Here is a 7030-nt window from a genome sequence, read left to right as displayed (position 1 = left end):
GGTTAATGTAATACACCATATCAACAAAACAAAGAACAAAAACCACATGATCTTATCAATAGACGCAGAAAAGGCTTTCGATAAAATACAACACAATTTTATGTTTAAGACTCTCAACAAAATGGGTATAGAAGGAAAATATTTCAACATGATAAAGGCCATATATGATAAACCATCAGCTAACATCATATTAAATGGCACTAAACTGAAGGCTTTCCCCCTTAAATCAGGAACAAGACAGGGTTGTCCACTCTCTCCACTCTTATTTAATGTGGTACTAGAGGTTCTAGCCAGAGCAATCAGACAAGACAAAGAAATAAAAGGCATCCATATCGGAAAAGAAGAAGTAAAGGTATCACTTTTTGCTGATGATATGATCCTATACATCGAAAACCCCAAAGAATCCACAAAAAGACTACTAGAAACAATAAGCCAATACAGTAAGGTCGCAGGATACAAAATTAACATACAGAAGTCAATAGCCTTTCTATATGCCAACAATGAAACAACTGAGAAGAAACTCAAAAGAATAATCCCCTTCACTATTGCAACAAAAAAAATAAAATACTTAGGAATAAACATAACAAAGAATGTAAAGGACTTATATAATGAAAACTATAAACCATTGTTAAGGGAAATCGAAAAAGATATAATGAGATGGAAGAATATACCTTGTTCTTGGATAGGAAGAATAAATATAATCAAGATGGCTATATTACCCAAAGCAATATACAAATTTAATGCAATTCCCATCAAACTTCCAATGACATTTTTTAAAGAAATAGAGCAAAAAATCATCAGATTTATATGGAACTATAAAAAAACCCCGAATAGCCAAAGCAATCCTAAAGAAAAAGAATGAAGCTGGGGGCATAACAATACCTGACTTCAAACTCTATTATAGGGCCACGACAATCAAAACAGCATGGTATTGGCAGAAAAATAGACACTCAGACCAATGGAACAGAATAGAAAGTCCAGAAATAAAACCACATATATATAGTCAAATAATCTTTGATAAAGGGGCCAACAACACACAATGGAGAAAAGAAAGCCTCTTCAATAAATGGTGCTGGGAAAACTGGAAAGCCACATGCAAAAGAATGAAACTGGACTACAGTCTCTCCCCCTGTACAAAAATTAACTCAAAATGGATCAAAGATCTAAACATAAGACCTGAAACAATTAAGTACATAGAAGAAAACATAGGTACTCAACTCATGGACCTGGGTTTTAAAGAGCATTTTATGAATTTTACTCCAATGGCAAGAGAAGTGAAGGCAAACATTAATGAATGGGACTACATCAGACTAAGAAGTTTTTGCTCAGCAAGAGAAACTGATAACAAAATAAACAGAAAGCCAACTAAATGGGAAATGATATTTTCAAACAACAGCTCAGATAAGGGCCTAATATCCAAAATATACAAAGAACTCATAAAACTCAACAACAAACAAACAAACAAACAATCCAATAAAAAAATGGGAAGAGGATATGAATAGACACTTCTCCCAGGAAGAAATACAAATGGCCAACAGATATATGAAAAGATGCTCATCTTCTTTAGCTATTAGAGAAATGCAAATCAAAACGGCAATGAGATACCACCTCATACCTGTTCGATTAGCTGTTATTAGCAAGTCAGGTAATAGCAAATGTTGGAGAGGCTGTGGAGAAAAAGGAACCCTCATCCACTGTTGGTGGGAATGTAAAGTAGTACAACCATTATGGAAGAAAGTATGGTGGTTCCTCAAAAAACTGAAAATAGAACTACCTTATGACCCAGCAATTCCTCTACTGGGTATATATCCCCAAAACTCAGAAACATTGATACGTAAAGACACATGCAGCCCCATGTTTATTGCAGCATTGTTCACAGTGGCCAGGACATGGAAACAACCAAAAAGCCCATCAATAGATGACTGGATAAAGAAGATGTGGCACATATACACTATGGAATACTACTCAGCCATAAGAAATGATGACATCGGAACATTTACAGCAAAATGGTGGGATCTGGATAACATGATAGGAAGCGAAATAAGTAAATCAGAAAAAAACAGGAACTGTATTATTCCATAAGTAGGTGGGACATAATAGTGAAACTAAGAGACATTGATAAGAGTGTGGTGGTTACGGGGGGGGAGGGGGGAATGGGAGAGGGATAGGGGGTGGGGAGGGGCACAAAGAAAACAAGATAGAAGGTGACAGAGGACAATCTGACTTTGGGTGGTGGGTATGCAACATAATTGAACGACAAGATAACCTGGACTTGTTATCTTTGAATATATGTATCCTGATTTATTGATGTCACCCCATTAAAAAAATAAAATTATAAAAAAAACAACAACAAAACAATAAAAAATCAAATGCTTCTTTTTTATCACTTCATATTCATTTTAAAATATTCCCTAATTTTTGTGAGCATTATATTATAATCCTCCAAGTACTCTGAGTATCCTGCTTCATCTGGGAAACCACTTGAACCACACTGTGCCTCATAATGGGAATTTTAAGCATTTGTATGCCTTTGACAGTATTGATAAAGCAATTTGTGACAATTTATAATTTTGAAGTGTGAGATGTTTTAAAAGAAAATTTTCTGGTATTAAGTGCACCAGACATTAAAATCCAGGATTTTTTTTCAGAGTGAAAAGTAACTTATTTTTTTAAATTTTTTTTTTTTTTTTTTAAGCTGGAAATGGGGAGAGACAGTCAGACAGACTCCCACATGCGCCCGAGGATCCACCCGGCACGCCCACCAGGGGCGACGCTCTGCCCACCAGGGGGCGATGCTCTGCCCCTCCGGGGCATCGCTGTGTCGCGACCAGAGCCACTCTAGCGCCTGGGGCAGAGGCCAAGGAGCCATCCCCAGTGCCCGGGCCATCTTTGCTCCAATGGAGCCTTGGCTGCGGGAGGGGAAGAGAGAGACAGAGAGGAAGGGGGGTGGAGAAGCAAATGGGCGCTTCTCCTATGTGCCCTGGCCGGGAATCGAACCCGGATCCCCCGCACTCTAGGCCGACGCTCTACCGCTGAGCCAACCGGCCAGGGCCCAGAGTCAAAAGTAACTTAAAAGGAGGGGGTATAGTTTAGTGTACCTAGTAGTTACAGTGCATGAGAGAGAATGAAAGCCTGCTCAGACTCCCTGTTAACTGTCAGATGAGAACAGAGGGGCAATGGCATACAGTATCCACTCACTTATGTTCTGAAGAAATCCTTTTAACAAAAAGTCTAAACACCAAAGAACACCAAACACCAAAATAGTTCTTTTCTAGAAAGTTAAGCAACAAGAAGCAGGCATTGTTTTTCAGCAGATACTGGTAGGAAAATACTCCAGTCCAGCTTAGGTAGCCATTTTTATTGGAAATTAATTAAACTTGGTCATTAGAGTCATATTCAGATTATATTTCAAGAAAAGTGCCCCGTTATAATCTGCAGCCTTGTGATGTGTGAGCTGTTGATGTTTTTGTTAGTCTTAGTAGTTTGTTCTAAAAGACATATCATACAGGCCTTAACTGACCTTAAAATTTGAGTTAATTGAAATTGAACACAGTGGAAGCTGCAGTTTTCTCACACTATGGGGTTTTTAGACTTCATTGGAAAACTTGGAAAGTAGTTGAAAGAAATTGCCTAGTAAAGAAAAAGAAGGGCATGTTCTTAGAGAGATAACTAAGAAAAGTAATCAACAAAAGGGACACACTTTTTTAAACCAGATAATAAAAATTGTTTAGATAAAAAAGATTTGCAATTTAGCTCTTAAATCCATGGTGTATTAAAAAGACAGAGTTTATTTTGTAGGTACTATCAATCAATTGTATTAATACTTTACATTGGTGGAATAATAAAGCGAAAATGCAACCCAGCTAGAAGACAGAAAGTGATAAATCCATTGATTCTTGACTCACTGGCTGACAAGGACCATAAAAATTCAGACATTATTTGCTAACAACAGTGATAACTAATTGTCTTTTCAAATGTTTTGAGTGCTCTGAGAACCACCAGAGGATTACTATTATTATCTTTTTCTCAACCTGGCTATTCAGTACATATATGTATACTAACTGTATGCTTACATGCACACAAGAAAACATTTGACAATATTTACAGGCTCTGGTAAATAACCATGCCCATATACAATTCTTTTTTTTGTGTGTGACAGAGACAGAGAGAGAGAGACAGAGAGAGGGACAGATAGGGACAGATAAGCAGGAAGGGAGAGAGATGAAAAGCATGAATTCTTCTCTGCGGTTCCTTAGTCTCCTTAGTTTTTCACTTGCTCTTCCACATGTGCCTTGACCAGGGGGCTACAGCAGAGTGAGTGAACCCCCCACTCAAGCCAGCAACCTTGGACTCAAGCCAGTGACTCTGGGCCTCAAGCCAGCGACACTGGGCTCAAGCCAGTGACCATGGGGTCACTTCTATGATCCCACGCTCAAGCCAGTGACACTCCAATCAAGCTGGTGAGCCCCCGCTCAAGCCAGATGAGCCTGCACTCAAGCCAGTGACCTTGGGGTCTCGAACCTGGGTCCTCCACATCCCAGTCTGATGCTCCATCCACTGTGCCACTGCCTGGTCAAGCCCATATCTGATTTTTAAGATGTATGCAGGTTTTTCTATGGACTCTAAATTTAATTTGAAGCTAATCAATTTTGGCAGTATTGATATTAATTTAGAAAAGGCATAACAAATACTAAAAACAGAAAATAGTAATGCACATGTACTTATTTTGTGATAGGTGCTCAGTTTAAAGGAATAAACATTGTGTCTGTCCTGGAGGACCTTACAGTTTACAGGAAAAAGAAAAGCTAAGAAATAATGCTGACAGTATGTGAGGAAGATATATACAATAATAGAGAAAAATAAAGAGTAAAGTGCTTACTCCCTTGTGAAACATTTGAGATATTTGGTCTCTGTCTGCATGTCCTGTGGAAGTTTGCTGAGAAGAAGGCAGCACTGCATCCCAGATGGAGGGGTTAGCATAGACAAAGACTCAGAGGCATACAAAGTCACAGTTTGTTCAAATAACTGGGAAGAATTCAGTGGGTTGAAACCATGATCTATGTCTGCTGCCTTTCAATACACCTGCCTTTCTTCCCTACAGTCCTTAAGCAAGCTAATATCATTACCCAACTTGTTTAACCCAAACCCCTAGGCTACCACCCTCATTTATACAAATCCTCACTTATTTCTTTATTTTACACTCGTATCAACTCAGTACACCTATGGAATCTCTCCTGTTTCCTTCCTTTTAAATAAAATTATCTGCCACTGCCGTAATTGTGCCAGAAAAATCAAGTCAGAGCTACAGCAATAGCTTCTAAAGTGCTATTTTACCAGAGACTATTTGTACTCCAGCACTTCCTTTGCCTTCCAGTCATTTCATACACCCTCTTATCTGTTTCTGAGCATCATCGTTCATGCACTGCTTGCATGCCTGCTTTCCTTTAAGCCAAATAGCCTTTTCATCCTCCTGCACATGACGATCTGACTTTGTACACAATCTTCAGGACTCAGACCAACAGTCACGCATTCAGAGGAATCTTATTGACTCCTCCTTTCAGTTCATCAATTCTTTGTGTTTCCATGGCACTCAACACTTACTCTAACATTAGTCACATTTTACTTTAATTACCTGGTTATCCGATTTACTTCCTGTGCATATTAAACACTCTTCCAAGAAAGAACCATGATTATATTTTTATATTTGCCACAGGTTTTACCATACAGAGTACCACATCTGCCACATAGTAGGAATAAAATAAACGCTTTAAGAATAAAGTATCTAAATTTTTATGTATTAATATACTAGTAATGTTAAAATGACTAATATTTATTTAATAAACTTACAATATTATATACAATTATATAGAGAATGTTATTAATTGTATAAAAGTTTGGTATTAAATAAAATTAGAAATAGTAGGGGCAGAAAACTATCCTTTATTGGAAAGATGCTGACAATGGCAGAAAGTTTTGAATGCCTACTATCTGCTTTGTCATAATTGAATTAGAATAGCTATTTAAAACAAACATAATTTAATACCTTGGCTTAACCAGAATCCTCAAGAAATGTAAAACTGGTGGTAAACTGCACGGATATATGTTTTTCTAGAATTCAGTATGTAAAAATTCAGAAATTGAGAACTTTGAGTTTTAAAATAGGGTGCCGAAATGTCACTAACATCCAGATAGCTCAGAGTTTATGGATGAATGTTAAGGATTATCAAATGTCATCCACTCATATGGATTATAGAGATCAGACATCTCTTAGAAGAAAAAGGGCAGTCATGAATTATTTCTCTTGATGAGATAACACAACAGATCTGATTACTAAATCAAACGTATAAGAGTCAGAAATTTTATTTTGTATCAGCATGCTAATAACTGCAAGCATACAAGTAATCTCAGGGAACTGCGGAGCATGGGGAGGTCTGGCACAGTCACTGTTACTCCCCGGTCCCTTTTTGCTGCTCGCTACGGTTAGGATTTAACATATGACCTCCCAAAGTGATGTGTACAGCTAAATCACATACACAGAGGGTACTGTTCCAGTCATGACACATCTCTATTCTATGCATAATTATAATTATATAGCTTACATGTTATTTCTCTTGTTCATAAACTTTAGGATTTATTATTATTATTTAATTGTATTTTTCCATAGTCAATCCTAGACAGAGCAGGTACATCTTACTAGAAGCATCCTATCCATAAAGCCTTTCTAGAAATACCACTGGTGTCTGTGCAGGGAAGCCTATAATTAAAATAATCAACAAAGGATTTTGACAAGTTCACCTAGTTCACCTACCTTCTTCTTTCCGGGGGGTGTTCCCCACCCTCATGTAGAGAAAGAACAGAATGCCAGGCTGATGAATCATTTCTTTCCACCTGATAGTGTTTCCTCTTCCTACTTGTCCATGGATCTGGGTGTTTATGGTATGATGTTGAGATTGAGGAAGGTGCAGCCAGTGGAAGAAAACTTGGTTTCTTACTGTGCTTTGGAAACATAAAAACTTTTGGAGACTTCTTA

At 37.7% G+C, this 7030-nt stretch overlaps 1 non-coding gene across 1 annotated transcript; it reads right to left on the bottom strand.

The window, feature by feature from the left end:
• Positions 1-2976: 2976 nt before the first annotated feature.
• Positions 2977-3052, bottom strand: TRNAS-AGA (transfer RNA serine (anticodon AGA)). Its single transcript has one exon. It is a non-coding gene; the product is annotated as a tRNA-Ser (tRNA).
• Positions 3053-7030: the final 3978 nt, after the last annotated feature.

Source organism: Saccopteryx bilineata, chromosome 12 (genome assembly GCF_036850765.1).
Source record: "Saccopteryx bilineata isolate mSacBil1 chromosome 12, mSacBil1_pri_phased_curated, whole genome shotgun sequence".
Classification (NCBI taxonomy): domain Eukaryota; kingdom Metazoa; phylum Chordata; class Mammalia; order Chiroptera; family Emballonuridae; genus Saccopteryx; species Saccopteryx bilineata.
This window is presented reverse-complemented; position numbering and strand designations above follow the sequence as displayed.